At 47.5% G+C, this 19,168-nt stretch overlaps 1 long non-coding RNA gene across 1 annotated transcript; it reads right to left on the reverse strand.

The window, feature by feature from the left end:
- Positions 1–702: 702 nt before the first annotated feature.
- Positions 703–17,998, reverse strand: LOC128111779 (uncharacterized). The gene is made up of 3 exons (XR_008218698.1): positions 17,264–17,998; positions 1,944–2,044; positions 703–1,054 (listed from the first exon to the last, which is right to left on the reverse strand). It is a non-coding gene; the product is annotated as an uncharacterized LOC128111779 (long non-coding RNA).
- Between the last annotated feature and the right edge of the window lie 1,170 nt (positions 17,999–19,168).

The raw sequence follows: 19,168 nt of genomic DNA on the forward strand, positions 1-19,168 counted from the left end.
AATGCAGTAGAGCCCCAAATGGAAGCAGAGGCAGCTGCTCATGGGGGGACCTGCGGAGGCCAGAGATCCACGCAGCACACTGCACCTTTCCTTTGTGACTGTGGTAGGAACTGGTGTTTCCAGAGCAGGGACTCTGTTAGGTCACAGAGCAAGCCTAGAGGAAGTCTGTCATCTAGGAGCATATTTACCTGCAGTGCCCAGGCCCATGCCATTGGGCACGAGGAGGGAGGGAGAAGGGTGTTTTACTTCCTTTTTCAAGAACTCTACTTCCTGGGTAGAAGTGGCCACCCGCCCTTAGCTAGGGGGAGACAGTGGAAGAGCCTCACCATAGGGAAGAGCTTCAACCCTAGCAAAACACTCATTTATTGAAACTAATTACTGGAAGTCCAGGAGCTACTCAAAGGACCCAGCACTGCTTCCCTGAATGCCCCACCAAACCCTCCACTCATTCACACATCCAAGGTTATTTGGGGTCTGCTTTGTGCAGAGAACTGCTCTTTGATATAGTCTATTGAAATTCTGTCCAAAAGGAAATGGCTATTTCCCTCTTTCCAAGCTGTGCTCCCTATGAACCCTGTAAGAACCCTGTAGGAGAGTAGAGAGGACTCCAGCAGAAAGGCCCTGGGTGCATGGGAAAGTCTCTGGAGATGGACATATAGGTGTCTTCTTTATGTTTCTATTGATGTGATAGAAACGCCATGATCAAAAGAAACTTGAAAAGGGTTTATTTTGCTTTATACTTCCATATCATAGTCTATCACTGAAGGAAGTTAGTGCAGGCACTGGAGGCAGGCACCAGAGGCAGGAACTGGAGGCAGGCACCAGAGGCAGGAACTGGAGGCAGGCACCAGAGGCAGGAACTGGAGCCAGGAACTGGAGGCAGGCACCGGAGGCAGGAACTGGAGGCAGGCACCGGAGGCAGGAACTGGAGCCAGGAACTGGAGGCAGGCACTGAAGCAGAGGCCATGGAGGAGCACTGCTTGCTGTCATGGCTTGCTCAGCCTGCTTGCTTATAGCACCCAGGACTAACAGCCCAGAAGTGAGTCAGGTCCTCCTACATCAATCATCAATCAAGAAAATTCATCATAGGCCAATATCTGGTGGAGGCATTGGCAATTTGCCTGCATGTACGTTTGTGTGAGGGTATCAGATCTTGGAGTTTTAGGCAGTTGTGAGCTACCATGTGGATGCTGGGGATTGAACCTGGGTCTTCTGGAAGAGCAGCCAGTGCTCTTAACTGCTGAGTCGTCTCTCCAGCCTGGCATTTTCTCAGTTGAGGTTTTTCTCTTCCCAAATGACTCTGACTTGTGTCAAGCCAGTATAAAACTAGCCAGCACAACAGGCATACACGAAAGTGGGAAGCAGACTCACACACCAGTGAGGGGAGAGGGTTCTCGAGTACCAGCTTCACACTTATCTAGATGTGAAAGCTCAAGCAAGTTACCATACTGCTAAGACTCAGTTTCCTCAAAAAATGCTGGGAACAATAAGAGCAGCTCAGGGAGTTGTAAAAATGAATGAAACAAAATCTTCTCTAAGAGGTCTTCTCCAAGAGAAGTGTGCCCCAACCAAGCTACACCAGTGAACCCTTTATACAGAACCCTTCATAAGACCATCTTCACTATTCAGAAATGAAATATATGGGTACCATAACATATGCTTTACAAAAATCAATACAATATCACAACTGAAAGACAGATAGGTAAAAGGAAAATAACAGAGTGAAACAATACACATATACACATTGTAGTCAATGAGTGAGCATGATTGTACCAAAAAAGCCATCAATGCAGCCAGGTCAGATGGCCACACCTTCCTACAGTCAATATATTTGAATGAAAGAAGTGAAGCAATATTTATGCAATATTTATTGTGTGAGTCTTTGTATTTGATGTTCTGAAACAAGATTAAACACCGTATATTTGTAAAGATAGTTAACTTACCACTCATCTACCGACGTGGAGGAATAGAGGTGTGTTGTTTGGGTAACTCAAATACTGTAAACAGTGTTGGTAGTGCTGTTTTCTGAAATGGTGAACAAATCCTGTTAAAGACAAAATACAGTGCTCTCTTGATTTGTAAGATAGTTCCAGACACAAAAATTATGTACTCAAAAGCTATGAAAAGTATGTTGTGTTTACTTACAAAACAGAATTAGGTTCTAGGCACAGACCAATATAAAGAGGTTCTCCACCTATTCTAACAGCTGATGAGGTACTGAGATGTCACATGAGGTGTAAGACAAGAGTGGCCCCATTTATTTTGTTTATTTTGTTTTTGGTTTTGTTTTTGTTTTTTGAGACAGGGTCTTACTATGCAGCCTTGGGTGGCCTAGAATTTGCTGTGTAGACCAGTCTGGTCTCAAACTCATAGAGATCCTCCTGCTTCTGCCTCCCAAGTGCTGGAATTAAAAGCATGCACCACCACAGCCAGCTCAAGAATGTCCCATTTTTGACAACCCTCCACCTCCTCCCAAGTGGCACCTCAACCAGCCACAAACATAAATATGCCACACACTTCTAAAGTGCCTCTAGGGGGCAGCACTGCCTCCTCTATAATCAGCAAGTCAGCGAGCTCAGGACATTTCCTATGGTCCACTACTAAGGGAGAGCCACAGGGCCTCAGGAACAGAGCACAGTCAGCATCAGGAACTCCATCAGCACATCACCCCAAGTTCCAGCTCATATTGTATCCTGCTACATTTTCATTTGTTCGGTACCACAGGCAATGGCCATATTCTGATGTGAGGAGTCTGGAAGAGGGGAAGGGAGAAGATAGCAACAAATAAGTGTGTCCCAGAGCACCCTGGGCTGCAAAGGCGAGACCAACCCCATTCCTCCAGACATACAAAAAGCATCACCTGAGCAACGAGCAGATCCTATATCACTCCCCCGGACAGTTACTGACTACTTCAGTAGGAGTATCAACAGCACTCTACAAGTTAATCCCCCACTTGCTCACGTTGGTTCAATTGTAAATCCACACCACCAACTAGGCCACAATGGTGGAGCATCCGGCGTCTCAACTGAACGTACCTGAAGGAAAACCATCATCTTCTGTGGAAATAAAGTACGCCTCTGACAGGACCAGTCAAGGCGCTGGGTTGAGAGGTCAGCTGGGATGCACCCCAATAATCAACCAAACCTTGCTTAAGTCTCAGATCTAATTTCCCACAAAAAGGAGCAACCATTTCTAGCCACCCCAGAAAAGGGCACACACTTGACAGGAAACGAGTCCCGATGCCAGCACCACGGGGAAACTCTAGCCTCCACCGCTGGATTCCTTTACTAAAGTGGGTGCGTCTGAACTTTAAAGTCCCAGCTTCTGCTGCCAGGCCCTGGCTGCTGCTGTCCTGACCACACAGGAGCTGCCCCCACACCGGCGGGGCAGTCCTGAACGCGGGCACCACGCCATGGCTTGTCAGGGAGATCTGATAAGGCTGGATTTCTGCTTCGCTTGCTCTCTTGTTCTCCCCAACAGCTGTAAAGGGTGGACCGAAGGATCCAGCCTGATCTTAGCTGTGCGTTTTGGGGGGCTGGATGGGATGCTGGGTGAGAAATCCCATCATGCCTCTAGCACAGATTCTCCCTTCCCTGCTTTGCTGGCGGAGCAGGTTTATCCTTTAGGGAAAATGAGGTGACTTTGCCCTAGACAGCAAACTCGGGAGGCTGTAGTCTTAGACGAACCAGGAAAGGCACTGGGAAGGAGTCTGAGGCTCGTGGATTGAACCCACCTGAGAGAAATAGGAAAGCCAATCTTACAGAAGATTTGAGGTTCACACACAGCCCCACAGAGCACATTTTGTATATCCATTCTGTCAAGAGACAAAGTGGTCCACCAGCAGCTGACGTGGGCAAGCCTGTGTTTGGGAGCAAGTGGTTCCTACCACGTATCAGGTGAGGCTGGGCACAATGCAGGCTTGACAAGTGTCACCGGCATACGTCTAGGGCCTTGGGAAGGGACCAAGAGAAAGAAAACAAATCCAGAAACAAAGCAGGAATGCTGAAGACATGTTCTCTGGGTCACTTCTCATCACAGCCTGTTCTCTGAGGGGTCAACACCAAGGTGGGCTCAGCAAGTCCCTGCAGGTGGGAAGAACTGCATCACGGAAGTGCCTGGGACTGTTGTAGCTTTTGAAGAGGAACTGATGTTTCCTAATGTGCACAGGAACATGCCTTTTAGAGGTACACGGAGATGCTTTCTTCAACAAAGACAACAGCAGCCACAACATCCCTGCCGCCTCCACCAGCTGGCCTTCTTTGTACAGCGACCTCTCCAACTTGGGGCACACCTTGGTAGAGACCCAAAGGGGCAGAAAGCTCACAAAGCCAGCATGTTCATGGGTGGCTCTAAGTCCTACATGTTCATGAGAATCACCTGCCAAGTATTTAAATGTCCACACTTGGTCCCACTGCCAGGGATTTTGGTTTAATTGGTCTGGGCCAGGCCCGGGGCACAGGTGTGCTTTAAAATTCCCCAGGAGATTCTGCTACATGCCAGGACCGGGAATCACTTGATAACAATAGGAGAGGGCCTCAGCTTCGCATCCAGATCTCAGCTACCTTTCATTTAAACACACTTCTAACAATCCAGTGGTCTGGCTTTCTAGCTGGTGTGAGATTGAAAGCCGTATGTTCAGAGGGAGAGAAAGATCACGAATGGTATGAGCGAGATGCAGCAGGGCAACACATCAGGTCTGATTATAAAGATAGAAAACCCGGGCTGGAGAGATGGCTCAGAGGTTAAGAGCACCGACTGTTCTTCCAGAGGTCCTGAGTTCAATTCCTAGCAACCACATGGTGGCTGACAACCATCTGTAATGAGATCTGGCACCCTCCTCTGTGTACATAATAAATAAATAAATCTTAAAAAAAAAGATAGAAAACCCATAGAAAGCAAACAGAGCATCCAGCCCCCCCTCTACACACACACACACACACACACACACACACACACACACACACACACACACACAGACTCCAGTAGATCCTATTTACAGTAAGGCCAGAGATCAATCACGGGGAGTCAGGAGAGCAAGGGTCATGGTGTCTCGAGTGAGTGACACACACACTGTCCGTGAGGTGTAAGGCATGTGTAGACAGGTGCTACCAAGACGATGTCACTTGATCCTTACCACAGCCCTCTGACACACATATTAGCCCATTTTACAGATGAAGGAACTAAGACTCAAGGAGGATCCCTCCTGACTTGATCAAATCTGAAGCAGCAGCAAGCTTGAAAGCCAGAACTTGTTGTTACTGTTTTTCAAACAGGGTTTCCATGTATACCTCAAGCTGGCCCCCAGCTCCTAATCCTTCTGCTTCAAGCTTCCTAAATGCTAGCTTACAGGCATGTGCCATCATGGAGGGCCCAAATCTGAGATTAGAATGTCAAATGTGGGTCCATTTGATTTGAAAACCTGTTAGTTTAACCCAGCAATCACATGTGTTTGAATGTGCTGTATCTGTTCTGTGCAATTACTGACATTCTTCTTGACCTAGTGCCTAGCACCACATTATCCTACATCATATGTCCATCTGCTCAAGATGTTCACTTTAAGAACAGCTACACACGTGCACATGAGCATACACACATACAAATATGTGCTTTTTTAACAGTGATGAAAGAACTGGGCATCCATTTGGGAAATAAATAAATAATACAAGTTATTTCCCAGCTCGCACCATTCATCAAAATGGATACCAGATGGCTGAAGGCGGAAAGGAAACCATCAAGGTACTAGAAGAAAATATAAGTGAATATTTTATAATCTTAGGATGGGGAAGGACTTTCTAAACATGTCAACAAAAGCAGAAACCATAGAGGAAAAGATTGATAGATTTGACTACATAAAAAATTAAAAACTTATGTACATCAAAACCCAACATAAATTGAAAAAATACTCAACCTCACTAGCATTCAAAGAAAGGCAAATTAAAGCAGCAGTGAGGGGCTCTTTTTTTCTGTGCTGATCAGATTGGCAATGATTAAAAAGAATGATAATGCTGAGAGCCGGGGAGGGAACCAGCCCTCTCACACACACGGTGGAGGCAGTGGGAATCACCACATTCTTTCTAGAAGACATTTTGACTCTAAGCATGAAAAGAGCCCAAGAAGGCCCACACCTTTGACCTCGTAATTCTACATATAAAAATGTATCCCATGGACAGATTTGATGTATGCACGCTCAAAACGGTCACTGGGGTGTTTTTTATTTTTTGTTTGGTTTGTTTGGTTTTTGTTTTTGAATACTGAAAACCTGGAAGCTGAATGTTTAATAAAACTGAATTAGTCAATTAAATTGTAATATACCACCCACTAGAACACAACCAAACGTGATACTGGAAAGAGCGACAGACCAATGAATGGCATAGAACAGAAAGCCCCAAACAACCTAATACAGGTGCAATTCTCCTTTCCCATAAATACCAAGCCCGTGAGGCAAAGGCAGATTTTATTTATTTATTTATCTATTTATTTTGGTTTTTCGAGACAGGGTTTCTCTGTGTAGCTTTAGTGCCTATCCTGGATCTCGCTCTGTAGACCAGGCTGGCCTTGAACTCACAGAGATCCACCTGGCACTGCCTCCCAAGTGTTGGGATTAAAGGCATTCACCACTGCCACCCGGCTCCCCAGATTTTTAAATCAATGGAGCTTGACTAACTGAGAAAAACCTGGACCAATATTTCAAAGGAGTATAAAAGACTAAACTTCAACTAAATCAAAGATATAAATGCAGCCTGGTGTGGTGGCTCATGGCTTTAATCCCAGCACTTGGGAGGCAGAGGCAGGTGGATCTCTGGGAGTTCGAGGCCAGCCTGGTCTACAGAGCAAATTCCACCCTGTCTCAAAACACACAAAAAATTAAAATACCATATTTATGTGGTTCTCATATCTACTGAAAAATAGCAAACTTCAGAAAGATATACTAGAAAATACTAATAGTACTCATCTCTAGTTGGTAAGATTTACAATTACTTCATTTTAATTATTTATTTTCTACTTTTTCTGAAATGATTGCATTTGTTTTTGTTTGTTTGTTTGTTTTTCAAGACAGGGTTTCTCTGTGTAAGAGCTCTGGCTGACCTGAAACTTACTCTATAGACCAGGCTGGCCTTGAACACAGAGATCTGCCTGCCTCTGCCTTCCAAGTGCTAACATTAAAGGTGTGTGCCACCACCGCCACCCAGCCTACATTCGTTTTTTATCACTGCAAAGTAAAGAGAAAAACTTACCTTAAATAAGCCTCAAGGTTATTATTTTTCACAGTTACTTTATAAAACAAAATTTATTAGTGTGGTTCAGGACATGTGAAGATATACAGATATGTTATACATATACAGAACAATGTATGTAAGATGACTATTTTCAAAAGCATAAATGTATACTAAGAAGACTTCAGGAGGTATGCTACCAAGTATTTGTTTTCTGTATGTGTGCCCCGTGTGTCTTCCTTCCTTCCTTCCTTCCTTTCATGGTCAGAAGTATCTCTGTTCTCAACAATAAACAATATGATCTTAACAAAATTTTTTTAAAGCTGGACAGTGGTGGTGAATGCCTTTAAACCTAGCACTTGGGAGGCAGAGGCAGGTGGATCTCTGTGAGTTCAAGGCCCACTTGGTCTATAGAGTGAGCTCCAGGACAGCCAGGGCTACACAGAGAAACCCTGTCTGGGGAAAAAAAAAAAAATTTTTTAAACAGATCCCTCAAGAAACATTCTAAACTTTGTACCCACTGGTCTAAGGAAGCAGTAAGCATGGCCCTGGGCCTCAGCAGAGGTGTACTCAGCCTTTCTTTGGTTCCCTTGAGTAGCCCTGAGTGCCAGGGTGTCAGCTGCCATGCTGAACACAACAAAACTACCTGTACTTGAAAGTCTGTCGCTGAGGCGAGGCAGGCTTCCTAAGAAAGGCTCCTTCAGCCCTTTGCCTTGCAGCGGACAGGCTACAGATCTGTTGGACCAAGAGATGCTCAAGGAGGGCATGAATAGCGAATGACCACAGGCAGCAAAGGCTGTCTGTAAGAATCCATTTCGTGCCCAGGTGCTCCCCTGGCAACTTCGGCTACAGCCTGCTTGGTCATCCTACTCTGACACCGAACTTGTTAAAAGAAAGCTGGGGGGTGGGGGGGTGTAGCCTGCGCGACGGCTCAGGGAGTAAAGGCGACTGCCACCAAGCCTGGTGACCCGATTCTTGGGACCCGCATGGTAGAAGGAGGGAACCAGCTCTGAAATACTGTCCTCTGACCTCCAGGCATGAGATTTTGCATTCATGCATCCCCTTCCTCCCACACAAACAAACAAACAAATACTTGATCAAATTAGAACCAGCAGCAAGCTCTAAAGCCAGAACTTCTTGTTGTTACTGTTTTTCAAACAGAGTTTCAACGTATACCCCAAGCTGGCCCCCTGCACTCCAGGAAAGGCCCCCTGCAAAAAGGCCTGGACAAGGCTGAGCCCTGAAGTCCATTCAACCCCCAGGCTCTTCACTGGTCCTAAGAATTTACAGCCTCAGCCTCCAAACTGGCCTCTTGCCCTCCATCCATGCCCTGTCCAGCTCATTCTCCAAGCCCCAGCACCCTCCTGGAAATACAGCTCATTATTTCATTCCTGGGATCAAAACATACTGTCCAAAAACGGTATTTCTCTAACTCTACCACTGAAGCCAGCAAAGAGCAGAGGAAAGAAATGTCTTCCATTCTCCCAGCTCCCAGCAGCCCTGCTAGCAGACCCTTGCTCTCTTGGAAGCCCTGCGTTCTCTTAGGGATTCATGAGATTTTTGAATTCTGTTGCTCAGTACATCTGAATTTCTTTCTTTTTTTTCTTTTTTTTTTGTTTTTTGTTGTTTTTTTTTGTTTGTTTGTTTTTATTTTTGTTTTGTTTTTCCAGACAGGGTTTCTCTGTGTAGTTTTTGGTGGATCTCTGTAGATCAGGCTGGCCTCGAACTCACAGAGATCCGCCTGGCTCTGCCTCCTGAGTGCTGGCATTAAAAGCATGCACCACCACCGCCCGACCCGGATTTCTTTTATATGAAGCTGTTTAAAATTATTCACCTCAAGGAAAATTGATGCTTCTGAAGGAAAATTGTGTTTATGCAGAGGCTTCACGTGTCCTCTTGGGAGACTACCAGTGGGGTAAAATTCAAGCTCTGGCAAGCAAGGCTTTTTATGGTTTGACCCTCACAATTTTTCCTGGACTTTTCCTATCACTCATCACTGGGCCCCCTGGACCCCCGCCTTCCTGATACGCCATCTTCCTCCCAGTCCTGAGGGGACATTGTCTACTTGTTGACAACCAATCCACTATCCCAAAAGGCCTTGAGGGAGACCAAAGGACCAACTGCCATGCTATGCCTGTGCTTAGAAGCAGAAGCCTGGTGTTTAAATCCTGACTCCATTCTTCACACCAGACCTGTTTACCTAACTTCTCCATCACAGCTATAAACTCCTTGAAGGGCTGTTACAGGAATGACCTAAGATTCGAGCCGCTCAGTCTGTAACACAGGCTCCCTTCCCCTTCTCCCAGCTCCCACTGCACGTTATGCACACCAGGAATGCCTCCCATGTATTCACCTGGCCACTTTTCCATAACTGCCCATTTCCTTCAATAGGCCAGTGTCTCTGCATGCCTCAGAAGCTCCTTGTATTGACCTACAATCCTGTGATTTGGATGTTAGGAAATAAACTTATGCCTCCGCTTGTTGTTTTTGTTTTTTATTTGTTTGTTGTTTTGAGACAAGGTTTATTATGTAGCCCTGACTGTCCTAGAACTTGCAGGCTGGCCTGGAACTTGCCGAAACCCACTTGCCTCTGTCTTCTGAATGCTGGGATTAAAATCATGCACCACATGCCCAGCCATGAAATATACTTTAAAGAATTATTTATTTATTATGTATACAGAAGAGGGTGCCAGATCTCATTACAGATGGTTGTGAGCCACCATGTGGGTGCAGGGAATTGAACTCAGGACCTCTGGACGAGCAGTCAGTGCTCTTAACCTCTGAGCCATCTTTCCAGCCCTGAAATATACTTTAAATAATAGTTTCCTTTACTAATGTCTCATTCCCTTAAAAAAAAAATTAATGAATTTGGGGGACTGTAGATGGTCTACTGGTTAAGAGTGCTTCCTGCTCTTCTAGAGTTCAATTCCTAGCACCTGCCTTGGACCACTCACCACTCTCAGTAACTCCAGCTCCAGTGATCTGAAGTCCCTTTTGGGTACTGAAGTCTCCCTCCCTCACAAACACATAAGTCAACAAAATAAAAATTAGGCGGGTGGTGTTAGCGCATGCTTTTAATCCCAGCACTCGGGAGGCAGAGGCAGGAGGATCTCTGTGAGTTCAAGACTAGCCTAGTCTACAAAGTGAGTTCTAGGACAGGCTCCAAAGCTACACAGAGGGACCCTGTCTCGAAAAAACACACACAAAAAAATTAAAATTAATTGGTCAATTCAGCCTGTGTGGTATATGCATGTGCGTGCATGCATACACAGGTGCACTTGCCTTTGCATGCATGTGTGGAGGTCAGAGGTCAGATTTAAGTGTCTTCCTTTATCACCCTCTACCTCCCTGTTTCAACTATAATAGCTGGCCAACAAGCTACCTGGGACCTGCCAATCTGCCTCACCCGGCACCGGAACCCATGCTACCCCTTGCTTTTCCGTGGGTGTTGGGGATCTGAACTCGGGTCTTCATGTATTTACTCACTGAGCCTCGTGAGTTCTCATTTCTCGTTTGAATACGGAGAGTGTTCTCAGCCATTCCTTAGACAGTTGGCTCTGGAGAAGCTGGCTGGGAGCCACCCACCAAGACCATAAACACCTCCGGAGTGCAGCCCCGCCTCCCTGCTTCCCACAGCACCTCACTCAGCCTGTGCTTAGAACACACCTAGTAACTGCTTGTGGCATAAACAAAAGCTTCACATACATGATGTGGGTGGGGAGGGGGGGAGGGGGGGAAGCCCTCTCCAAATGAGCCGTTATGCAGAAAGGGTCATTGTTACAGGAGGCAGAGCTGGAGGCAAGCCCTTCTCCCATCCACAAGGACCAGCGCCCCCAATTACACCAGCTGGCCTCCAACTTCTGTGTGAGCCGATTAAAAAGCACCCTCTCCAGTGTCTGGAAACTCCTGCAAGGAAAGTTTGCTGCCCAAAGTTGGCTTTTGACTAGAGTCTTAATAAGAGGCTTCAGCAGGCTGTGTGGAGAGACAATGTCACTTTAGAGAAGCAGCTGGAAGCGGCAGTTAGAAGAATTATTTTAATGAATACATTTCCTTTCAATTGTATGGGAATATCAAGATCCCATTAGAATGGGGAAGCAATTAGAACTAATAAAGATGAATGCGCAGCGCTCAGTGCATGCGGAATAACAAGCAGCCGACAAAGGGACTCCCAGAGCAGGCTCTAATCCAAGGGAGCCCACAGCCAGCAGAGGGGAGAGGCCCCGCGCAGCGCTCAAAGCCACCGTGCCCTGGACATTCTGATCACGGCCTGGCCCACAAATGGCGTGAGTGGTGCCTCCGAGGTGGGGGGCGGCCCCCACCCCCTCCTGGGCCAGCCTCTTGGGGGTTGAGATGGACTGTTGGCAGCCCCTTGGCAACAGCCATTCAAACCGGGGCTCTGGCTCCTAGCCAGCTTCGAGCCTATCCCTTGAACTAGGCCTCATTGTGTCCAGGTGGCAAATGCCCTTCTCACCAGCTCTCCTTAGAGGTCTGGAGAGGGACTGGGACAGTGAGAGGGAAAAGGGGGTGAATGAGAAGGGGCCCTCCGCCCCTGCCTCTCCCCTCTCCCCTCCTCCACTGCCCACAGTCGGTACCTCCTCTGAGTTTGGGTTATGTTACAGTCGGTGGTGAGTCACAGGCAGCCAAACACAGAAGTACTGTTGCTCACACAATTGCTCTTCAAACAGCAACAAACAATTTTCATTACCCAAGTCAGATCAAATCATCCGCCTGGCCATCCCGCCTCACTCCGAGCCACACAACCCACCCGAAGCCTCAGCTTTGCCGGTTCGCCTCCGACAGCACTGGTCTTCATTCTGCCTCGGGCTGGGGGGGGGGGGCAGGGGGGGCACAAAGCCCTTTCTCTCCTTTCTTTGAGCTGGAGCTGCTGCAAGGCTGTCAAGACTATCCGGAGAAGCAGGGGGGGACACAAGCACCGCGGCCCTAGGGCCCACTCAGCCCTGGGCCAGCATGCTGCATAGCACCTGTGTGTGAAGCAAAGCCTGCCCGTGTCCCAGTTTAGGAGGTGTCCAACAAGAAAAGCCTGGCTCACCACCAAAGTATTCACTGGCCCCGATGCAGCGTCTGTACTTGACGTTTCTTTGTTTAATCTTTTTTGGCCAGACATTTTTTTTTGAACTAGGAATGTGTAAACTCATTCCGAAATGTCTGTATGAGAGGTCAGTTACACGTTCATTGCTGGGACTTTTCTATCTATCACTTCTCTAAAAAAAAAAAAACAAAAACTTCACAATCTTATTTGAACCTCAAAATAACCCCCATAGGATGGACCAAGCAAGAGTCCCTGAGCCCAGTGACGAGGACACGCAGGCCCTGGGTACAGTGTCCTGCGCAAGGTCACAGGATGATGGGTAAGAACGTGGCTCAGCACCCTGTCACCTTTCCCATGCCTCCACCAAGTGCCAGGCATTCCAGGAGACTTCACTCTGCAATTGTGTACTTCCACCGTAACCCCTGACCCCCTCCTCAGGCTACGCCGTGCTACGAACCAAGCGCGACGAAGGACCCTCAAGATTCTGATCGACAGTCACCGAAGTGCTTGCCACGCCCCCTACCAAAGAGAAAGCCCCTTCCTCCCTTCCCATAGCTCAGGTACAGACTGTTTGGAAAGTATCCAGGACACGGCAGATACAGTAAGAACTGGAGGAAAGTTGCTGCTCATGTTCCTTCCATACAACACTGTAGTGTCTAGGGACTGGCAAGGATAAAACCAAGTCTATGCACCTACCATGCCCGCCCACCCCACCCCCGCCCACATCTAAAGGCCTATTAATTGAACTTATGAGAGTCTCTGTTTTTATAATTCTGGAGTGTAACTGGTAAACTGTGAAATGCATAGGCAGTAAGTATATAGTTTGGCAAGTTGTAACCAACGCATAATATACTGGAGACATAGAGAACGTTCATCGGCCCAGAAAGTTCCTGCCACCCCTTTCTAGTCAGACCCACCCCCCGTCCCCACGGTCCTAATTGTATCACCTAGATGAGTTTACCTTGCCTTAAACACACAGAATCCTAGAGTAGATATCTCCTTGAATACATGGAATTCATCTGTATCTTTTGTATCTTTCGTCTACTGTAATGTCTGTCAGGTTCACAGTGTCAGTAGTTTGTTCTTGTTCAAAAAGTAAGTATTGAAAAATGAAATCATAAAATTTTCTGGTAAGTGGATAGAGCTGGAAAAAATTATACCAAGTGAGGTCACCAAGGCCCAGGAAGACCAACGCCGCACATTCTCTCCCGTAGGCCGATCCCAGTTCCAAACCATCTGTTTTGTGTGCTTAACTCAGCCCAAGTGAAGCCAGGGAACTAGAAAGGGACATTCACTTTAAGGGAAAGGGAGAGGTTATAAATAAAACAAAAGCATAGATGTGGAGTACTGGGGCATGGAAGGCTTAGGCAGGGAGGGGATCCGGGAATGGGGAGGGGTAGCCCAAGGGAAACAGGCATGAAAAAGTCATGTGGAACCCCACTGTCTCACAACCAGTCAAGAATTATAATGGGGGGTGGAGTAGAACACACGTGATATGGAAGAAGATGGCAGGTGGGGGTCGGGGAGCACTGGAGGTTAAGGTTTGAACTGGGACAGGGCTGGGTGGGGAAGGGGACAGGAGTCAACCACAATTAAGGATATGTGGAAAACCTTGGTGGAAACCCACTAGCAGTAAGGTAATTTAAAAATACATTTTTAAAAAGGTGTTCAAATGTTAAGTATCCTGCAAGGATGGACAACGTTGTTCCCAGAACCCATGGGTTATTAAATAAAAATGGCAGTACAAGAGGCACAGAATACCTCCCTAGGAGCACTAACCAGGGAGGAGGCCCCAGAGGTCTCTAAGAAATCTCAAGCTATTGCCTTGCTCTTGGTTATCCATCATAACTACATGGTAAGGGCCTATTGCTGAAGACACAACATACTTAACTTCGGGACATAAAATCAATGGCAAATGTCCTCCTTGCTGCCAGCTGGAACTGGAAGGTGCTAGGCAGGCTGCCGGGGGAGAAAAGGCATCAGTGGTCTTACCCAGCACCAGACCCTGCATGCTATAATCCCAACCTGATGGACAAGATGGGCCCACTGGTCAATGACTGCTGTGTGGCAACTAACTGCTTTGTTTGGTTTGGTTTGGATGGTTTTGGTTTTTGGAGACAGGGTCTTTCCACGTGGTGTTGTGTACAGATGTTTCAGTACAGTAAGGCTACCCATGGCTTTGTAAGTAAACCTAATGAACTCATGGGTTTCCCAGAGTGAGTGCTGGTGGAACTGTACCTTGGTTTGCCGTTGAGATCTTAGGAGGAAGAGCAGACTTTATGTCTCCCCTACAGGTAAGGACTTTTAGCAACACTGGTGCACGTAAGAACCTACAGCACCTGTGGCTCCCTGCACAAGACCAAGACAAGCAAAGTTCCAGCATGGATGGGGGAGGTGCTCAAGAGGCCCCCACCCGAGGCGCTATCGATAGTTGTTAGTTAGCTGCTGGGGAGAGGGAATCATTCTTCTTTTGGGGTGCAGGCAGGGATAGGTTGCCCATGTTCTAGTGGATAACCCCATACCCCTGCCTACATGGGAGAACTAACCTGACTTAGTGGTTATTTAAAAGGAGAAGGAGGGAAGAGGAGGAGGAGGAGGAGGAGGAGGAGGAGGAGGAGGAGGAGGAGAAGGAGGGAAGAGGAGGAGGAGGAGGGAAGAGGAGGGAAGAGGAGGAGGAGGAGGAGGAGAAGGAGGGAAGAGGAGGAGGAGGGAAGAGGAGGGAAGAGGAGGAGGAGGAGGAGGAGGAGGAGAAGGAGGGAAGAGGAGGAGGAGGAGGGAAGAGGAGGGAAGAGGAGGAGGAGGAGGAGGAGGAGGAGAAGGAGGGAAGAGGAGGAGGAGGAGGGAAGAGGAGGGAAGAGGAGGAGGAGGAGGAGAAGGAGGGAAGAGGAGGAGGAGGGAAGAGGAGGAGGAGGAGGAGGAGAAGGAGGGAAGAGGAGGAAGAGGAGGGAAGAGGAGGAAGAGGAGGAGGAGAAGGAGGGAAGAGGAGGAAGAGAAGGAGGAGGAGGAGGGAAGAGGAGGAGGAGAAGGAGGGAAGAGGAGGGAAGAGAAAGAGGAGGAGGAGGAGGAGGGAGGAGGAGGAGGAGGAAGAAGGGGAGGAAGGGGAGGAGGGAAGAGGAGGAGGAGAAGGAGGAAAGAGGAGGAGGAGGAGGTAAAGGGGAAGAGGAAGAAGATGAAGAAATTAAACAGGAAGGGTAGTGTTTTGGGGGGATCCAGAGGGAGATGGAAGTGGGTATGACCATATTTCATTATATATGAGTGTGAAAGTCTCGAAGAATAAATTTTTAAAAATCTGTTTCTTAAATGACTTGAGAGATACAGTAAGGATAACACTGAAGTGAAGCTATTTGTTAATTTAGAAAGTGGGGTGGGGGAACTTTGGGAAGCTTTGAAGAAAGTAGATTTAAACTAGCTGATATTTTAATAAAAAATAATAGTTCACCTGACATAAGTATTGTTAGTAATTTTTTTGTTGTTGTTGATTTTTCGAGACAGGGTTTCTCTGTGTAGTTTTGGTGCTTGTCTTGGATCTCATTCTGTAGACCAGGCTGGCCTCAAACTCACAGAGATCCTCCTGGCTCTGCCTCCTGAGTGCTGGGATTAAAGGTGTGTGGCACCACCGCCCGGTGTATTGTTAGTATTTTTAAAACCATCTAAATTATTGCTAATTTGTCTCTTAACATTGGTCCTATTCCTGCATGCTCCTTTCCTCAGACATTCTCCTGCATCTTTCCATGAACAGTCTTGCTGCAACAGGTACATTACTTTATCCTCAGCACTGTCCTCCTAAGAGGGCACTGGCAGGGCAGTCCAGCCGGTGATCATGGACCTGGAAAGACTTCAGAGATCTGGGTTTGCATTTCCAGTCTAGCACAGAACAGATGAATGGTTTGAGGCAGGTAATTTAACCTCTCTGTGACTGTTTTCCCATTTGTAAAATGAGGATAATAATACTTTGCTAATAGGGATTTGGGAGGACTAAATTATATTGTACATAAAACGTTTGGCACAATGCTAACTAACAATTGCCTCAAGCTAGACTATAATAAACATCTTCCTGCCTCATTCACACACTTCAGTTTTTGTAAGTCATATGATATTAATGGGTATATATTTTTCAAAGTTCCTTTCTTTCTTTCTTTCTTTTTTTTTTTTTTTTTTTTTAGACAGGGTCATGCTATATAGCCCAGGCTAGATTTGAATTCTTTTTGTTGTTGTTGTTGTTTTGGTTTTGGTTTTTCGAGACAGTATTTCTCTGTGTAATAGCTCTGGCTGTCCTGGAACTCGATTTGTAGAGTGAGCTAACCTTGAACTGGCAGAGATCCATCGGCCTCTGCCTCCTGAGTATTGGCATCAAAGGTGTACGCCACCACTGACGGGTTTATTATATTCTTTTTTTTTTTTTTATCAATAATGCAACTGAAGGGCAAAGAGGTTTAGTTAACTTGTCCAAGATTATGTAGTAGGCAAATAGCAAATGCCACAGGAAAAATACAACCATTTGTAAAATGTAGGTGATAACAGCAGTACTTTAATGAGAATCAAATGAATACAGGAGAAAATTCTTTTAGAACAAAACACAGCACACGGATGTTAAATAAATATAACTGCTATGGTGATTCAGAAATAACAGTGAGTACGGAGTACTTGGATGTTAAACGGACATAATTGCTGTGACGACTCAGAAGCAACAGCAAATAAATTCTATGCATGACCTCCACGGAAGACTTTGGAAAGGCGATGTTTAAGCTTAGCCCTGAAGAGTGGATAGGATTTGAAAAGATGGAGATACTGGTAGGAGAGGGAATTTTCAGAATGGGGAGGAGGAGGGATACGAAGTGGGAAACAGCTGGGGTTGCGCGGTTAAAAGAGGGGAGAAATGAGAGTAGTTTTGATTGGGGGAAACGTTTCCTTTCCTCCAGCCAGTCAGTCACCAGCCGCTGCTGCGCGTGGTATGTGCTTTCTCGGTTTATCTCTCATCACCGCGGTGTGCTGTCCTCACCTTGCAATTAACCACGGACCAGTGTTGCGGGCTGCCTCCAAGATCCTCTTCCGCACTCTCAGAAGCATCCTCGCCACATGCCACCGGGGCCGTAGACAAAAGGCTGCAGTCTTTCCCCAGGTGTCCTGATAAATTTTAATGTCCCTAGCATCCTGTCAGAGGCCCTTTTCTAACTTACCATGCCAGCCTTGTCTCTATGCACGCCGCACTTAAGCCTCAACATCTCAGATAAGAAAAAAAAAAAAGGTGCCCGAACTCTGTGCAAGCTCTCGCACCGAGAAGCTTCCCCACCCTGAGTGGCTGCTTTCGGGCGTTTACCCCACGGCACAGGCACACACGCCCCGCGGCGCCTGCACCTGCAGCAGCCGGTGCACGCCGCCAGCCCGGGAGGGAGCCGGAGGGCTGCGCGCTGCCCCCGGCCGCCATCTTGGCCGAGGAAGCCGGGAGCGCGGACTGCGGCTGCGCGGCCGTGGGCGGGCTCCGAGGTGCTCGCCGCGACCTCCTGGTGCTCCCGCCGCCGTCTTCCCTGGCCTGTTGGCGCAGTCTCTGGGGTGGCTCGCCGGGCACCGCCTGCCCGAAGGCATGTGGCAGAAGCCTGAGAGTGGGGCCGCCCTGCCTCCTCCCGCCGAGGGCGAGCAGGATGGCCGGGACGGCGAGCCCGGGCCCTGGCCGCCTCCCCACGCCCACTGATCGGACGGCCGCCTACTCGGTGCGGTTTCGGCTTGTGGAGGACACGGGGGGGGGGGGGGGGGGGGGGGGGGGGGAAGAGCCTCATCGCACGCTTCCGAGACGGTGAGACGTGTTTTGGGAGACCCGAAGGGTCTGCACCGGACGATCGCCTCAAGGGCCGCAGAACGTCTTTGCTTCCCAGCTGAAAACAGCTTCACCGCAAGCACCACCCTTACATCTTGACCGACAGGTTAAAACCTCTTGAGGGGTTGGAGGAGGCTCTGGGAAGAGATGGCCCCAGATTAGTTCTCTTAGTGATAATCATGGGTCTTATCTACACGAAAGGTAATAGCTGTTCTGGGAGATGCTGAGTCGGTTGGGGAGGGGCGTGTGTGTGCTTCCTTTAGAGAATTCTCTCTGGGTACCCAGAAAGGCTTCTTATGGAAGGTTTTGTTCAGCAGCGATACCTTAGTTACAGACAGGCGCCTCACACCAATCATCGGAATATGAATGCTCTTGGAGTCCCCAAAGCAACCTGGAAATCACCGGGATGAAAGCCCAGGTGTTCGCGGCCAGGCTTCAGAAGAAAGAACCACAGTGTTGTCCGGAGCAGTACGAGGTCAGCTGGGCCATGCGAGGGCCACCCTCCAGTGCTGGTGAGGGCAGGAGGAAGGGCAGCCAATGAGGGCCCAGTAAGTGCCTTTTCTGAGAAAACTGGAACTTTAGTTTTTAGATCTTGTATCTTGCTAGGTTTTGTTACTTTGAATATATTAAATTGCTGTTTATAAATGAGGCTGTTCGTTCTTTTTCCTATAGAATTTTGTTGTTTTTGTAAAATGAGGTGAAAAACATTGCGTTTTATTCTGTGATCCTGAATGCGCCGTGCAGGCTGTGATGCTGGTCCGTGATGACTTGAAGGAACTCAGCAGGTTGATCTGGTACCAGGGAGCTTATTTGATGCTGAGCCTCTAACATTTTTTGTGTTTTATTAAAAAAAAAAAAAAAATACTGGCATGTACTTCCATTTGCTTAGCTATTATAGTGATCTAGAAAAACATTAAAATGCAGTGAATGAGAAGCATATCCTGGTACACTTAATAAACTTGTCGAGCATCTTACGTCTTATACTGCACTGTTTCAGGCATTTGGGAATAGAATGGATCCTGTGTTTGGCGGGAAGAGTAAATAAACTGGAAATTATGATACAATGAATGAAAGGCTACAAAGGGACGCGTA

The sequence above is a fragment of the Peromyscus californicus genome, unplaced genomic scaffold, assembly GCF_007827085.1.
Source record: "Peromyscus californicus insignis strain IS unplaced genomic scaffold, ASM782708v3 Scaffold_16__1_contigs__length_79575227, whole genome shotgun sequence".
Classification (NCBI taxonomy): Eukaryota; Metazoa; Chordata; class Mammalia; order Rodentia; family Cricetidae; genus Peromyscus; species Peromyscus californicus.